This window comes from Bactrocera oleae, chromosome 6 (assembly GCF_042242935.1).
Source record: "Bactrocera oleae isolate idBacOlea1 chromosome 6, idBacOlea1, whole genome shotgun sequence".
Lineage (NCBI taxonomy): Eukaryota > Metazoa > Arthropoda > Insecta > Diptera > Tephritidae > Bactrocera > Bactrocera oleae.
This window is the reverse complement of record NC_091540.1, coordinates 58,953,143-58,971,651: the sequence shown is the minus strand read 5'-3', so window position 1 is coordinate 58,971,651 and position 18,509 is coordinate 58,953,143. Positions and strand designations below refer to the sequence as shown.

At 31.9% G+C, this 18,509-nt stretch overlaps 1 protein-coding gene across 4 annotated transcripts in view; it reads right to left on the bottom strand.

The window, feature by feature from the left end:
- LOC106617021 (prostaglandin D2 receptor) overlaps positions 1–18,509 on the bottom strand; it is a 30,697-nt gene that overhangs the window by 10,012 nt on the left and 2,176 nt on the right. The window lies entirely within an intron of this gene.

The window sequence follows — 18,509 nt, the reverse complement described above, 5'->3', positions numbered from 1 at the left end:
TTCATTATGTACGTATATTGTACTACAAGTATATATAAATCTCGTATGAATTTTATTTATTGTTTCTCATATAGGTATTTGTAGAATGTGCATATTTTTTGATAAAATTCACAAACATTTGCATATTTCTGTAGCGCCGCGGAAGTTATGCATTAATGGCTCTATCATATTTAATACTGATGCGGCTTAATTATTGATATTAACTAATATCTAACAAACAGTATTTCGCTTTTTTCTGTTTAGTAAAAGTTTTACGTAACATAATTTAACATAAGATAGCATAATAAAAATAACATAAAATGACATAACAGAACTCGCAAAACATAACCCAACCAATCATAACATAACGTAATATAACAAAGCATAATATTACATAGAATAACATACATAATAAACCAAAACTTAATAACTTGACTTAGCACAGCATAAAATAACATAACATAACTCATCATAACATAAGAAGAGCTGACATAGCTTATTATAATACAAAATTTTATAAGATAACCTAGCAAAACATAACACAACGAATCAGAACATAGCATAACTTAATACACCATGATATATGTACAAAACCCAACTTAAAGTATCAACATAGTAAGCTATTTGGCTGCATCGTTAACTTATAAAAAAATGGAGATTATGAAGTGGACTTAGAAAGGCATATATTAACTGTATCTGTAAGTATCACAGAAACAAGTCGAGGCTTCATAATGAAATAGCTCGTTTTAAGTCAAAAACATGCGAGTCAAGCTTTAATAGTAATGAATAAGGGTATAATTTGGGTTAAAATAAGTGAGATTTCCTTGAACCATAGTTTGGGAATGGGCAATAGTATTTTCAGCTAATGATGATTTTCGAAAAACGAATCACTACAAGCTCATAGATTAACTTCCAGCAATCAATTACTCTGAGTTTCACCGTCGAACCCTATCGACACAACAAAGAAGAGGGGTTTGACGAAAAAATATAAATATATATAGATATAAAAATAATAAAAATATAAAAATAATTTCGACATATTAAAGCTGCGACTCTGAAAATGTAAAACCAAAGAAGGAGAAGAAAAAGCTTTGAATTGCACAAAGAGAGTATAATTGAAAAAGGACCGACTAGGAGTACTTTGAGGGATGCTATGAGATAGAAGGTCAAAAATTAAGAAAAAGTTGGACCTTGAGGTTTGTTGCAAAAGGCTTTGTTATTTAATTTTATTTTTTTTTTAATTAATGAAGAAGCGATATGTTGAATATTTTTGTTCTTATATTGAAAGCTGACAAACTATTGACTAACTAACAACGCAGGAAAAAATATAAAGACGTCGGGTGCAATTAAGGCTCTGATCTCACACCACTTTACGCCAGAGAATTTAGATGTAGTGGCTGCTGAAAAGCGGCATGAGAGAAACGTTGGCACAACTCCTATGCTTTTGTCCAGCCTTATCTAGAACTCTTCTTAGATATGTAAAAGCTTCACAGTTCAAGGGACTAGATGAAGTATCAAAATTATATACCAGGGCGCTCTTAAAGTTCGCAAAAACCGTTGACGTACTGTATGACGAATATTTCAGCTCAATTTAAACTGAACCTCCACCTGGTATTACTAAGGACTAATAGGTCTATGTGTGGCGCAACAGCCGGCCAGTATAACTGTATAATATAATAACAGTATAACTTAACAAAACATATTAAGGCGTTATATACACTTTCAAGTAAAAACTGACGCGTTTTTTGTGAGTGTTTTTTTTTTTTTTTAAGAGACGTTTTATTTAATGAATAAGTTAGTATAAAAATAATAAATATTTACAGATTTCCAGCACTTTAAAAATCGGCGATTCATTTTTTAAAATGTTGGTTTTTTTGGTCCGGTATCTGATCTCCAGGAGGACTTCCCAAAAACTTTCTGCTTGAAATTATTTCAAATCCAAAAACTAAAACATTTTTTTTTTACTAGAGATGAATACAAGTAATGATTCGGAGGACTAGTCAAAGTTTTGATTTAAGACAAAGTGACGGCTCCCGTTTTTGTGAAAAAATTCAGAGGGGCTTGAAAATCAAACTAATTTTCAGAAATTGTATTCCTTCAGTCATTACCTGACTAATATATTTAAGAAGGACGTGAGAAAATTTATTGTTGATCGGTACGGACAGTTCGGATAAATCGCGTTTAAAGTCTTGGTAGCCGATCACACAATGTTAAGTTAAGAAATTTGTTCATATCCCCGAAACTATTTGTTTGATCAACTTCAATTTTTCGGAGAATATTCTTAAATATATTTACATTCGTTATATTTATTTAGAAAAATGAATTTTTGTTTTAAGAATAGCGAAAGTGATTTCTAAACAAAACTGTAATGATTAGTACTCCAGTCTGATGAATTCCTTTCGATAACCACAATGTAGTTTAAAAGTTTGTTCAAATGCTTGCAAAGAAACTGTAAAATATAATATTTATGTGGAATTATACTTTGACACACAGTCATACTTACAAAAGTTTGCATTAAGTACTTAAACTAAGCAAAATCAGTAAGTGCAAGAACAAGTTTATTTGGATTAAAAATAGATTTCGCGTTAATTTCAAAAACAAATATGTATGTATGTATATATGAGTGCTTGCACAACCAACAATTATAGCTTTAAACATAAATATGTATTATATATGTTTATATGTATACACACACTTGGTAGTTGCGAATACGATAAAAGTGTAGAACTCATTGATCATTATTTACGCTGCGTTTTATTAAGTATTTGTTCTACTTAAGGCAGAAATGTCATTATGTATGTATTTTAATTTGTATGTAAGTATGTATGTTATATGTATGTATATTTATTTGCATTTCATTTTGCAGTTTGCACTAGGTTTTCACGAAGTACTTATTCGTTTATTGCTAATTATGACAAGAATGTGTTTGAAGAGGCAAAAAAAAAAAAGCATAAACAAATATATACGAGAGTATATAAAATCCCTTAACAATTAATGTAAGCTGTCGTCGTTTGACTCACAATATTGTATTTGTTTATTTGCTGTGTGGTTATGCAGAAAATCCAGAAGTCATAAATGATTAAATGTTAAGTGTGATGATGGCGTTGTTTATTTTAAGAAATTTTCGCATTTAGAAATATGGACGCATATATAAGAATTTGCTCTGGAGGATATTACGAATTTTATTAGAATTAAGTTTGATTGTGTTTAGTGTGAATTTAATAACACGTCAGATGGTGTTAACGAGAAGTCGTTGATTCGATAAAAAAAAATGTGGAAAACGGTTGGCCTCAAGGGCCATCCCTGCAACTTCCCTCTAATTTCATACGCTAACGTTCAAATTTCGCTTTTTTCACTGCTTTTGAGCTCTTCGAAATTTTTCGTTTTCGATATCTAGCAAGTAAATCAACCGATTTCGACCCGGTTTGCGGCAAACGATGTGTTTCTTCAAGGTTAGAACTGATTAGTTTTTGGTGTCGATCGGTCAAGTCGTTTGGATTTCTCGAAATCTACTGGTCCGATTGGGTCCAAACTTACACGAAATTCAAGTGCAATGAAACCCTTTGGAATGCCGTTTAGTTTATTCAAATCGGTTGAGCAGTTTAATAGTTATAAGAGGGTCACATACATCCACACATACATACAGACATACGGACATCATCGTAGAAATGTTCGGGGAAGCTTCCTCGACCCTCAGAACGTCGAGATCTGTTGAGAACTCGATTTTTGCAAAATGGGGTGAAACCAATATCTTCCCGATTTTTAGAAAATTTTCCATTTTCTTAGCGGGAAGTTAAAAAGTTAATTTTTTACTTGGGTGGCTTATGTTGCGTCAGTCAAATATATAATTCTATTTAAAAACAAGAAAAATCTTTAACTTTGCACTGAAGCTATAATACAATTTCAAATACAGAATATTTCTCACAAGAATTTGATTCGCAGCTTTATGCTATAGTGACTTGATCTGAACTATTACTTAGGAGATTAACCGTTGCCTTGTGTTCATGCTACTTCTAATCCCGCGACGTTTTTACAACTAAGCTCACAACCACCGTACAACATCATACCATACAACATAACACAATGCAATATCATACACCACCTACAGCACACCATATCACTCACCAACACAACCATATACAATTAACCAACCACATTATACACCTACACTATACACCCGCACTGCAACCACCGTTTTTTCCACCACCCGAATGATCAAAAGGGACCAGTCAGACCGGGATGGGCACTCTTTTCGATTTCATCCATGACCTATAAGGTTCTATATTAAAACGTTCCCGTAGAGTGATTTTCGTCGCATAAAATAAAAGTGAAATTATAAATTGGAAGTGTATTATAAATTATTTAAAACCACAAATATAAGAAAGTGAACTTTTTATATTATAAAGTATTATCAAAAAATATATTATATAATACTAACGTTTAAAAAATTAATTAAAAAGTTTTTCACTAAAAGTAGTGCAATAGTAAAAGTGAAGATAACACCGCACTCAAGGTGAAAAAATAAGTGAAGTCAACATCTTGGAAAATAGTCCATGCCAAGTGTACTGAATATATCTCGTCAAATAAAAAAGTTATCCATACAAGGACATTTATCAAGGTCTCACAATACAATATAAAAAATTTAAATAAAAATATTTAAATTGGATATCCATATTATATTATAATATATATTTTACAATTTTATTAAATTGTTTTTTTTTTTTGTTGTAAATAAGTGGCAGCCTTCTTCAAAAATATATATTCAATAATATCATAAACATGTGCAGATTGACACTTATGTATATTAATTTGTTCCTCAAAATGTTGAAAAAAGTAGGATTCTGTTATTTTGTAGGTTTATTTTGGTTCTCCGTGGAATCATGCAAAAATTTCTTTTAGTGGAAATGAGAACACCTGTTTCTTTGACCACTGTTCACTTAAATTTTCTAAACTTTGTTTGTCTCATTACAATTTTTGGACGGATTCTTCAAATTATTTTTCGTCTAATTCGAAAACTTCAGTGGGTTGGTTGTATTTTATGAGAGAAGTTTCCTTGGCAGCATTGTTTTCAAAGATTCGTTTAGCTACCGAATCGCTAAGTTTGGACAGCCTTTTTGAGCTTTTATTGAAAGTGAGATCAAGCGCAGCACCTATCTACGTACGTAGCTGATGATGTTTGTTCCATAAATCATCACATAAATTATATAAGGAAATAATATAACTGTACTGAATTTTTAGTTAAGTTTGAAAATAAGTAATATCAAATATTCTATTTTGACATTCTAAACCTAATTTATTGTTTTAGATGTGCGACTTTGACAAATATTAAAAATCCGCCTAAAGGTAGGCAACACTTCATTTCTTTACTCTTTTTATATGTAAATTAAAGCACTGACTGCAGTTGCATTGAGTTAGAATATTTTGGAAGAAGGTTGAAAGAGATGAAGGTAACATTTCCGGCATGAGCGAAGAGTTGCCTTTCTTTACAAGGAGTTGTCTATGTATTTTTCACAAAAATATTATGTTTAAAGTTCTTTAAATAAAAAAACAACGGTCCTTGCATTACTGAAAATTTGCTCAAAAATCACACACAATAAAAAATCTTGTAAATCCCGTGGCTGAAATTTGCGACATAAATTAGAGAGCAATTTCTGCGTCTGATTCAATGAAAAATATTTTTTTCCATTATTTGAATTATAAAAAAGAAGAATGTGAATATAATGAACACTTTGTGTGCCAACAGTGCTGTTTATGGGAGTACTTTTGCGGTGAGTATAAACAACTACTATGTACATTAGAAAACAGTGTTATTGTGTTAGAAGTTGTTTATAAAAATATTTATTTCCTAAAAACAAGCAAACAATTAGAAACCTTAACCATTTCATTAACATTATATACGTTTTTTGATTATTTGATAGATTTTTTATTTAATACTTTTTTTTTAATTCTAAAATCTTTACACCTATACGTTTAAAAGCAATTACAGAAAATTCCAACTCCCAAGTTCATACAAACACGTGCACTATTTGGAACATAAATAATTCAGCATACAAGCCAGCCACTGCGTATGATGAACTTAAGCAGCGAAGCGAACAATTGACTTGCCCTAAGGTATTGGATAAACTAGACAGCGCATGTATTTCGAAATCAAAAATAATGTCAACAGCTGCAAAGCGAAACCATAAAGACAGAAGACAACATAATTTAGGCAGAGTTCATTGGAAGAAAGCGAAGCCAACTGAAGGTTGCTCATACGACGCACATACGTGTGTTTGCTTTAAACGAATTAGCTTTTGTTTCAGGTGTTTATAAAATACTTTTAGCACATAAGAATGCAGTTATCTGCGATAAAAAATACAATTGAAATTATGTATAAATACCCAGTCTTCCGTTGAAGATTTACCGTAACAAAAACTGGTCAATAATTCCCACAAATCAACTTAAGCACTTTCGCCTTTGTTTGCTAATGATAGCACTTTACAAACAATAAATTCCTCTAATAAAATAACAAACATAAAATAAGTATATAAGCTATTTTAGGAAAAGAGAAAAAGTACAGTCGATTTAAAGTGTTTTTATTTGCGATTTACAAAGCGCATTGTGATAAGTGCAAGCATGTTGGATTTACATTTGTAATTCTAGGAATTTTTAAAGGTCTTTGGCATGCTTATGTCGCGTGGGGAATAGATAGTGGTCTTACATATTGTAGGATTGTGCACATTTTCTGAGTATTCGTTTAACTCAGCTTAATCGATTTTTATTATTATTATTTTTTAGTTAACTATGTTATCTATACGCTTATATGTTGTATATACGTTAGGGTGGAGCGAAAAAAATAAAATCTGTAGATTATAAAAAAAGAAAATTTTTGGACAAAAAAAAATTTTTTTTTAACATCTAGAGGGCCATTTTTAAAGTAAATTTCTGGACAAGAAAAAATTATTTTTGATTTAAACTCTTTACATTTATACAAAAATTAGAGAATGTGACGGTTTTTAACTATTTGTTTTAACGCTTAGGGAAAGCATATCGTCTAAGACTTTTCTTGAAACTCCAATAATGATCACAAAAATTGTTTTTAAGTTGATAACTTTTAGTTGGCCAAAAAAAACGCCTCTCCACAGCTTCTAGAACACTTATCAAAATTTTTTTACGAAATAAAAATTTTAACTCGGAAATTTACTTTAAAACTGAGCCGCCTCTATAGGCCAAAAAAAATTTTTTTTATAAAAAAACTGTTACAAAGAATTTTGTTTTTTTATAATTTACAAATCTTACCCTCAAGCTAAGCAAAAAAAAAATTTTTTCGCTCCCCCCTAATACATATGTATGTCAACTATATATCACTACTGTTGAATAATTCAATAAGATATGAATATGTTGGTAATTAATTTAAAAAAAAAATTAATTAAAATATACTTTTTAATTTTTTAAAATAAATTTTAATCTCAACCGTATAGTTTTTTATTTTTTATTACAATAAATTTTTTCAGTAAAGTGTTGCCACCTATTTTAACTGCGAAAGAAACTAAAAATTATGAAGATTAAAGATTTCACTTCCAAAGTTTTTTGAAGAAATATTATAAATTTATGAAGTCAGCTGATTAAATGTTGGCAATCTTACAAATATTTGACCTAAAGTTTTGGAAGCAGATAAATTCGTATCAGATTAGCTCCCTCATTTATCATCATCTTTTAAGCCCTTCAATTCCGACACTGCTTTGTATGATGTAGTGTCATGGCTGGAGACAGCGCTATTGCAAAAGGATTTTGCAGTGGGCACCTTTCTCGACATCGAGGGGGCCTTCAATAATGTGCGGCCAGAGGCAGTGGTTAATGCCCTCGAAAAGTTTGAAGTGGAATCGAACCTCAAACACCTCATTTTCAGTCTTCTTTGCGACAGAACTGTCGTAGCGGAGTGGGGTAGTGCCAAGTCAACCAGAAAGGTAAATAGGGGAACTCCGCAAGGAGGAGTACTCTCCCCTCTGCTCTGGATCTTGGTGGTAAACGACCTACTTATAGAACTCGAGGAGCAAGGCTGTCGAGTGATAGCCTATGCTGATGATGTGGTTCTTATGGTTAAAGGTAAATTCCTGAATACCGTCTATGAGCTCACCGAAGGGTACCTAAACGTGGTATCCAACTGGGCAAACAGAAGCGGCCTAGCCGTCAACCCAAGTAAAACCGAAATGGTTTTATTCACTAAGAGGTATAAGATCCCAAATGTGCCTCTCCCCTCCTTCGGGGGTTCACGTCTTCAACCTGTTGATAAGGTGAAATACCTAGGGCTCATCCTGGATAGAAAGCTTTCTTGGAGGACGAACATCGAGGAGAGAGTCAAGAAGGCATCGGTCGCCTTATACTGCTGCAGTTGAGCTATAGGGAAAAGGTGGGGACTCTCACCACAGGTGGTGTTCTGGCTCTACGAAACCGTAGTCAAGCCAATACTGTTCTATGGTGTGTTCGTCTGGTGGAAGGCGCTCAAAAAGACTACCCTGGCTAAAAAGCTTGAGCGAGTCCAAAGAGCGGCGCTCATCGGAATCTCCGGTGCACGGCGAACCACACCAACGATAGCTCTCAACGCTATATTAAATATAGCACCCGTGGACATTGCAGGTAGGTGCATTGCTGCGAGGTGTGCTATTAGGCTCAGAGAAGCATGGCTTGTGAAGAGGTCCGAACAAGGACACGCCGCAATTCTCTCCTCCTTCACCTGCATTCCTGAAAATTTGGATCACTGCGTCACAGCGGCCTCTCGAGGCGGCTTTTTCTCTGCTCATATCCCGACGAGGGAGATGTGGAGGGGAAGAAGCCGCTGGAGAAGAGGCGCGGTGAGTTTTTTCACGGATGGGTCGAAGCTAGGAGGGAAAGTTGGAGGGGGGGTTTTCTGTAAAGAGCTCTCCGTCAATCTTTGCTTCAGGCTACCGGACCACTGTAGCGTTTTTCAGGCGGAAGTGGCCGCGATCAAGGTGGCGGTAGAAGTACTGTTACGTAGTGTAGCTTCGTTTAGAGAGGTGAGCATTCACTCCGACAGCAGAGCGGCAATACAAGCCCTGAGTGCGCGAACCGTGCAATCAAAGCTAATCAAGGAGTGTCTGTCCTCGCTAGAATTAGCATCAGGCTACTTCAATATCAGGCTCGTTTGGGTGCCTGGTCACAGCGGATTCGCTGGGAATTGCAAGGCCGATGAGCTGGCCAGGGGGGGTACCCTTGCCCCGCTCACATCGGAATGGGATCGAGTTGGTTCTCCACTAACGTCTTGCATTCTCGCTCTGGACCAATGGACCTCGCAGGAGCTCAGCAGACGCTGGTCGGCGAACAAAGAACAAAGTTCACCTCGCCGCCATGGTAGGAGTTCTCACTGGGCACTGTCCAATGTTAACTCATGCGGTGCGGCTTAGAATACTACCCGATGGCAGTTGTCAAAGCTGTATGGAGGAGGGTGAAGTGGAAACATCCCGGCACTTTCTCCTCCATTGTCCGGCTTTTGCTAGGTTGAGATTGAAACATCTCGGCAATCATACTTTTGGCGGTCCAGAAGATCTGGCCGAAACAGATATTGGCCGTCTCAACAAGTTTGTCATAGACACAAAGCGCTTTGTCGACATGTAACGGTCTATTGATCCGGCTCATAGGAGTTTTGGGTACCACAACGGACTGGCGTTTAAGCTGTCCAAGTGTGATCCTTCTTAGGATCGACCCGCTAACCTAACCTAACCTAACCTAGCTCCCTCATGCCATATAATATATGTAGTATATATACATATAACATATAATATATCAAGTTAAAAACAAAAATCATTACACTGTTAATAAAAATGAAACGTAAATTTAACTTAAAAATTTTTCAAAAATATAAAAATGAAATAATATATGATACTTGCGTGTAGTGTTATTTACAATAAAACATTTAATTTTATGACTCAAATTAAATTGATCCAAATAAATTTTTTATTTTCATTGTATTTTTTTTTTTTTTTGAGAAATTTTAACAACAAAGATTCAAAACAAAAGTCGAAATACTTTTGAACAATTCAAATATAATCAATAAAACAGTTTTCCTTACCAATTATTTAATATTATTTAAAGAAATATTATTTTGGTAACAAAAGAAAAATAAATATTAAAAAAAACTGTTAGTGCCATTTTGTGCACTTGCAAATATAATTAAAAAATATTATTCAGGTTATAAATGAAAATTATGTCTCATACTTAAATTACGTATTCATTTCATTCGACACAATAGGAAAGTTATTAAAATTCCTGCCACCAGCAAAAATGTGCTCAATCATATAAATGGTTTTATTTAACAAATTTGCAAAACAGCACTTTTGTCACAGTCAAATCAAATCGAACGCCTCATAACAGCTACAACTTTCAATCCGCACATTCAACAGTATTAATGATATATCATTTGTTCAATTTCATTTACGGTTATGCACACGCTGGGCACCGCGCAGGCCACACGTAATATTCTAATATTCTAACAGTGAATTGCGAAGTATTTCCAAACTCGGTAATAACTCCCCTTTCCTACTTAGGTGCACAGATAATATTTATTATGTCCATATACTTGTCATGTAAACAAAAGTTAAAGTAATTAGGAAACCTGAAAAATTTTTATTATATTTTTTTTTTATAGAGATGAAGATTTTAATGCTTTCAAGCTGATTGATGTTAAGAAAGCCAGAAAATAAATTTTGAAGCAACCAAGTTCAGATGTACGCTATTTTTATTGCATGTAATAAATACAACTAAAATTATATACTATATTTGAATATATCAAAATTAAAAATTTTGGAAAACCCTTATGGAAAGCTTGTTGTTAGCATTCGTATCTTAAATATTTATAAATAATTGAATAATTGTTAAAATGTTGTGTAGAAAGAAATGTTTCATGCTTAAAACAGAAGGCAACTTAATCAAATTTATATTTGCTGATCAGCTATTTTGGTATTTTTAAAAAGTTGAGAAACTTCGCAAAATAATTAATTTTAATAATATTTCAATATTTTTAAATTTTATAATTTACTTGCATTTTCACGTACATTTTTTAAACATTTTTGAGTACGAATACCGCGGATGTGTTATAAAAATTCCTAAAGTCTGACTAAATTTGTGGACAGCCGCCCTCCTATAATTTCTCAATTCGTGAGTAATATTTCGAGCTGTATGAAGAATTTTATTAACACGAAGTAAGGCTTGCTCTCTTTATTGCGGGCCGATCCAAATAGACGTTCTAGTAAATATGTTTAAAACATGATTAAAAACCAAACAAAAACTCCTCAACTTTCCGATATGTGGGAAAAAATACTTAAGGTCAAAGGTCAAACAATTTTTTTTCGCGATTTTCAACGAAACGCTATAAAAGAATGCCTTTAGAAGAAAATTGTAGATGATAAAATTAACTATAAAAAACGAATGAATACATTTTTCAAAGACCCTGCGTTTCCAAGATAACACTAACTGTTTACTATTGTATTTCTTTAAAAATTTGTTTTGGTAATTTAATAATTATGGCAATCCTATTTCAACATATTCCTAAATGCTCAAAATTTAGCAAGTAAAACTTAAAATAATTAATTGAAATTATAAAATTATTTTGAAACAATTTTCAAATATGAAGCTTTGGCAATAAACGCCGAAAAAAAGTCCTCTTCTTACAATTATAAATATGTTCATAAATTTGCTATTCTTCACGCATAACAATAATGCCGTTAGGCACCTGTACACTAATTGCTAGTAACAATATAAATTAGTTAACTATAATACCCTTCACTAGTGCGTTTCTTACACCAGAAAATGGTATAAAAAGTTTTCTATCTTGATTCTTGTTTGTATGACAGCTGTATGCTTTAGTGGCCTGATCTGAATCATGACAATAATCCGTGTCAAATTTCATCAAATCATCATATCATGTCAAATAAAAAAGTTATCTATACAAAAACTTGATTTTGATCGGCCAGTTTGTATGGCAGCTATATGTTATAGTGGACCGATATCGGTTATTTCGACAAATGAGCAGCGTTTCGGGGAGTAACGAGTGTGTGTTAGATAGACATCTCAAATACTGAAGGTTATACGGATGATACTAAATTAATGGACTAAATCGACTACATATATGTGTATACATCTTTTATGGTCTTAGCCGTTTCCATCTGGGGGGTTTCAAACTTCGTGACAAATTTAATATACCCTGTTTAGGATAAAAAAAAATGCACATACGACTATTTAAATGCAACGTATTTCCACATATTTTCCCTGCACATTTTACAATTAGAATAACGTAATACAACAGTTGTGGGTAATGGCATATATGACAGCACATAAACGCTTCGCAATTTGAGCGAATGCAATTAATTTTAATACTTAGGGGTTTTCTGAGAATTTTAAAAATTAATATTTACAAACAAACATGCTGGCCGCATTCTACCAACAACGATGATGTCAAAAATTCACAAGTTTTTGCAATGCTGAATGAATGCAACAAATGAAACACAACCGTTAATATAATGTTGAAAGGGGGAAATCGTGCTTAGTGCGACATTTCAATTGGAAATCTAAAGTCGTTGCAATAATTTCATCAAACTGATGACAGATAATATAGTTTGTACTTATTTATGTCTGTATGTTAGCACTTAAGTATGCAATTTATTAATGAGTATGGCAAATGGTTTTCTCTAGAAATTCACTGGATTACCGCTAACCTCTAAAGCCTCAAGGAGTGTGTCAATGTTATCAACGATCTATGATTGCGGGTTTTCGCATTTGTCTATATGTATGTATGTGTGTATGTATTTATTTGAATGATAAAGTCATTACTCATATATTACTCTTTCATTACTGGTAATCAGCCACATGGAAACGCTATTGCATATCAGCGAGTGGAAATTCCTATGTCATAGAAAATTATTACTGTTACAGTTATGTTTAGTAAATGATTTGTATTTTCAATTTAGTTGTAATTGTGAGTCAATGTTTCTTATGCTATTAAAATTGTAGGAAAATTGTACAAAACTATTTTTTCTCTGAAATGTTGACTGAAATTAGATTGCCCTCCATAAGATTCGAGAGGCAATAATGATGCATTTACAATTGAGTTGATAATTTGTAGTAATTTCCCAAAGTAAATAATGACTTGAGGGAATATATACATTTCCAAGTCAGAAAAAATTTGTTTTTTTTTAAATTTTTTTAAGAGGCAATTTATTTAATATATTGTATAAGTACAAATAATGAGCATTTACAATATTTTATGTACTTTAATAATCGAAGATTCATTATGAAAAATTTTGGATTCCCTTGATGAGCTACGGAATCTCCAGGCGTACATCCGAGTATAGGTGTCTGGCGGTTAATTTTTCTGCTTATTTGATATAGGTATAATCCAAAATGCTCAAAAATCGTATTTCTTATATTATTACCTGAAAAATATATTTAAGAAGATCGTGGTAAATTTTCACATTGAACAGTTTCGCCGTTTTGGAGAAAGTCGATAAGCGAGACTCTGAAGCAGCGTTTCGAGAAAAACGCGTTTAAAGTTTTGGGAGCCTATTACACTAAGCTAAATTTATTCTCACAAATACGCTCATATCTCCAAAGCTTTTTGTCGCATCAACTTAAAATTTTCGGAAAATATTTTCAAAAATATGTATATACATTCGATACATGTATGTACTATACTATTATATATATATATATATAAAAGAAAAATTCGTTTTTTTGAAAATTTTGGGGTAGATATAACACTTTACGGGGTGAGGTATTAAAAAAAATTATTAAAATTTATTCTATTAATCGGTTTTTTGAAAATTCTTCTCTGGCCGTCATCCTGACAGACGGACCCAGTTTTTCCAAAGTTACCAAAGTTATATAATTATATATAGTTTAATGTCAACAGGAAGGACAGGGATTCCCAAATTCGGTTTAAAAGGTTTGTGGAAAGAACCAACAGTGTTGACCATGTTTTAATAAGAGTAGTTGAACATATGGCGTACTATTATATTTCTATTTTGAAATCTTTGTGGTATACATCTATTGTGAAGACAAGTCATTTTAACACTTTCAAAATGGCGTCATATAGGAAGTGTGCATGGTTGAAGACCAATTTCGCGCACCTTTAAACTATATAAGGGGAAAGGAGTTAGAATGTTATGAATCACATTTAGTTCAAATCTATCGAGTAGTTTACGAGTTATGAAACTTGAACTAAAAGTAGATGCAATCTGTTTTCAAATTAAGCCCATCCTAAATAAAATTTTGCAAGATCTTCTTGTCATAATGTTTTTAAAATGCTGTAAGAAAAGTCTGGAATAATTTTTTCGCCGGCATTAACACATATAATATCTACAGGATGTCGGACGGACCTCGTATTGTCTCGTAACCCTGATCATTTGTATATATATATATATATATTTATAACTCTATATCTATATCGATTAGTTTTAGGTGATAAAAACAACCGTTAGCTGAACAAAACTTTTATACTCTGTAGCAACATGTTGACTTTTATTTGTTGGGAGAGATTTAATGAAATACTTTTTTTTACTATTTTCGATTAAATTGTTTTAAAATTATTTCCTCGCATCTTAATAGCTATACTAGACTTAGCTAGGCTATACTTTTAACCAAATATGAAAACATATATAAATAACATGGCATCCATCCAATATCCAATACGGTTAAATGGTAACTATTCAACTCTCCTAAAGCTAAAAATAAAACATGTATTAGAGAATTCTTTAGAAAAGTAATACGAAATTCTCAAAAATTCTAACATCAATATTAATTTAGTATGCAGGATTTGTAGCAAAAGGGTAAACTAAAATAAATCTTTAATATTTGGCTTTTATAGCTACCACATTTGAATATATTGGCAGGGCTTAAAATCCCTGCACAATCTCAGACAATCGAAAAATCTTTGGTAAATTATAGAAATAATACCCCTGTGACTGTGTATGTATGGTGTATATATGCAATATTTTACGCAAACAAATGAAACCCAGAATAATTGCTTCATAGTAAATATTACTTAGTCTTTGATCTTAACCTTTTCAGACATGCCAACTGCTCAAATGGATTTATCTGATGATTTGTATTTCTTTCATTAAGTCTTTAGTTGCTTGTTGGTCATTTCCGGTCAAATTGTGTATATTTATATCGCAATAATATGTATATAAACACATCCTTATATATGTAACGCTAAAACTTCCTTTTTTTATTTTATTGCTCATTCTTTCCAATTTACGTGTTTATATATGTACATAGACATGTTTGGTTTCAAATGTGTTATTTTTTTCTCAGAACTGTAGCGTAACACAACTTTTTTATCTTGTGCGTTAAGTATTGAAATATTGTTCATGTGTTTTATTTTTCTTATTGCAGCCTTGAGAAACCATTGAAGACTACTGCATGATTTTTTATGGATCGTGCGAATAAGAAATATAACCTCAAACTTAGAATTATTGCCACCATAATCTCAAGATATACTCGTTTTACCCTGAACAGGGTATATTAAGTTTGCCACGAAGTTTGTACCTTATACAATATATAGATATCGTTATATTGTATATATATTGTATATATATATATATATATATAAATATATATTATAGTTACATTTTCACAACGGGTCAAACTTGTAACAGAACTTATGGCAGGAATAAGTATATACGAGTATGGCATATGCATATTTGTATATATTTGTATTTTTTAACAACAAAGCGAGTGTGTAAAGTAGTGGCGAATCCAAAACGCTTATTATTAAATATATTTGCCATTTATAAGCGTTTTTTTTTACTATTTTTGTGTTACATAAGCAATTGGACTGTAGCAGTTTTAAAATATTATAGGCACAGATTTTTATTAATAACAATATCAAACTTTTATAGTTTGTTGTAAAAACGTCTATCAAAAGTAGTATTTATTTATAATAGCCTATTAGGTAATTATGATTATTTGTAAATATTATTGTTTATTAAATTAATTATTTTATGGTGCTGTTTTAAAAATATTATAGGCTAGTAAATTATTTATTTTTTTTAGTAATAAATTCCTCAGCATTTTGTTAATATTTTAACAAGTTAGGTTTACATTACATAAATACATATGTACATAAGTTTAATTACTTCAAAGTGCAAAGGGGCTTTAATTAACAAAAAACAAGTTAGGTTTAAATAACATAAAGACATAAGTACTTTAGTTTAATTACTTCAAAATGTAAAGGGCCTTTAATTAACTTAAAAATAATAATATATAATATAAAGTAATCTCCACTTAGGGCAGTTAGTAAGGTCTCTTAATGACTAGTAAAATGTTATTGCATTAAATCAACTGCGCAGATCCTTAACGATGGTGTAAAAAAATTGCATTGAAAACATTGAAAAATCGATTTTTTGTTTTGCATACACATACAAGTATATCGAATGCACATATCCTAAAATTTGATAAGTGTTGTTCTCGATTGTTTCCAAAGTCGGTGAGACAAATTTCTCGGCAACGGCAGAACCGATCGACTTAAAATTTTAAAGGTAATTTTTTAAATGTCAGGCAATGATAGAATTAATAAAATTTTTGATAATAATTTTGATTTCTAAGCCACTTCGAAGTGTAATTTTTTGTTTTACAAAATCGCTATTTTGTCAAAAATCAAACTTTTAACTAGTTCTCCGATCACTATCTGTATTTATCATGTCATATTATGTAGTAGTAAATTTTTGTGATTTTTGAACTTGGATTTTCCTCAACGTCAGACACCTTTTGTTTGCCGGTTGTTTTAGAGAACAGCTACATTCAGTGTTTCACCAAGGCAAGTATCTACAAAATTTATATCTGTCAAGTAACTTTTAGAAATATTAATATTCAAGTCTTTCAAGGTACAACGAAATATATTTAAGTCAGAGAGCCATTGAGTAACACGGCAAGTCTTTTTCAATACCAACAGAAAACGGTTTCGAACGACAAATAATTTTAACTAATCTTAAAGAGTTTATTTGGCAATTGAGTCAAAAAAAAAAAAGACAATCTAACAATAAGTAGTTATAAATATAATAATGCTTTAATTACTGTGCCATTTCTTTTTACTCCAAATTTCTTTGACACCAAATTTTAATGCGATAAGCTATTTTATTTATGCGCTGTGCTGACATTTTGAACTTCAGGCAAGCAGACGACATAACTTAGCTGTTTTATTTTGTTTTAGTTGCGACTGCGCCAAATTCAAGCTAATTGCTAAGCGAATAAAATTTCGGGAATCTCTACGTATGCATATATAAACATGTAAATACATAATTACCTCACAGTGGTAGCGTGTTGTTCCCCAAGGGTTAAAACGTGTTACTTCATAAGCGGATGATGATAATAATGAAAAATATTAAACTAGTGAATCAGCTGTATCGTCAGTCAATATTGTGGCAGTGGGTGTGCAAGAATGTAACTTTATATACGGTGAGAATGAGACATCGTCGAACAAAACTTAAAGCGCGTTATTCTCGACTGTTTTCAAAGTCGGTATATAAGTATAATTCATTTAAGAAGTGTACAAAAAGATATCGAATTTGAATAGATATTTAAAACGTAAAAAAAAAAGTTTCAGTCTTGCAACACTTTGAAAAATGTCTAATGGTCATGTTTGAAATGGCTACAAGTGGAAAAATTACTAATACATGTGATCAAGTATGACCCGAACTAACTTCACGACCTTTACCTAATGCTTTGTGTCACTCAAATACTTATGTTCGTGGTAAAGTAGATTCCCAAAGCACTTTTGCAACATATTCAAGGATTTCGTAGCCGTCATTGGAATTCAATAAAAATTACAGCAACGAGTTTTAAATCGCCAGGCAAGTTTTTCGCGTCGTTAGCAAAAAGAAATTAAACAACATTTATCGAGGACCAAATGAAATGCACCGAACAATTTTTATATGAAGGAGCAGCAGTTAATCCATATTTCGGATGTATACCATTTGCATTTGAAAAAATGTATTCGAATTAATGGAAAAGTGTATTAATCAACTGCAAGGAAAATTAACGGCAACACTCGTAAGTGAAATAAATATAAATTTAGTTAGGAAAAAAGTCTTCCTCTTTCTTTTTAGTAAAGTTACTTTTATCGAAACTTAAAACTCCAATCAAAGTTCAAAGTCACCCCTATTGGAGTCAGAGCATTCCGATGGGTTCAAAATTGCTTTGTCCAGGCAAAATTATGGTTATATAAGGTTCTATAATATAAAGATGAGTTTTTGAGTGAAGAGTTTTTGTATTTCTAAGAACTAAGTTATTTTAGTCATTAAAAAGGTTCTCATTCTTTTGTTTGAGTAAATTTACATTTATCAAGTCAACACAAAGCTCACATTATAATTGCTAAAAATATTCGTAAAGCACTGGAATACCTATCATCCAGAGGGCTTAAAAACTTTTGTCGAGTATTGATAAAAAAAGCAGCATTGTAATACAGATTTAAAAAAAAAAAAATGTTATTCCAATTCATTCGATATTTAAAATATCTTAAGCTGGTCGATTTCCTTATGATG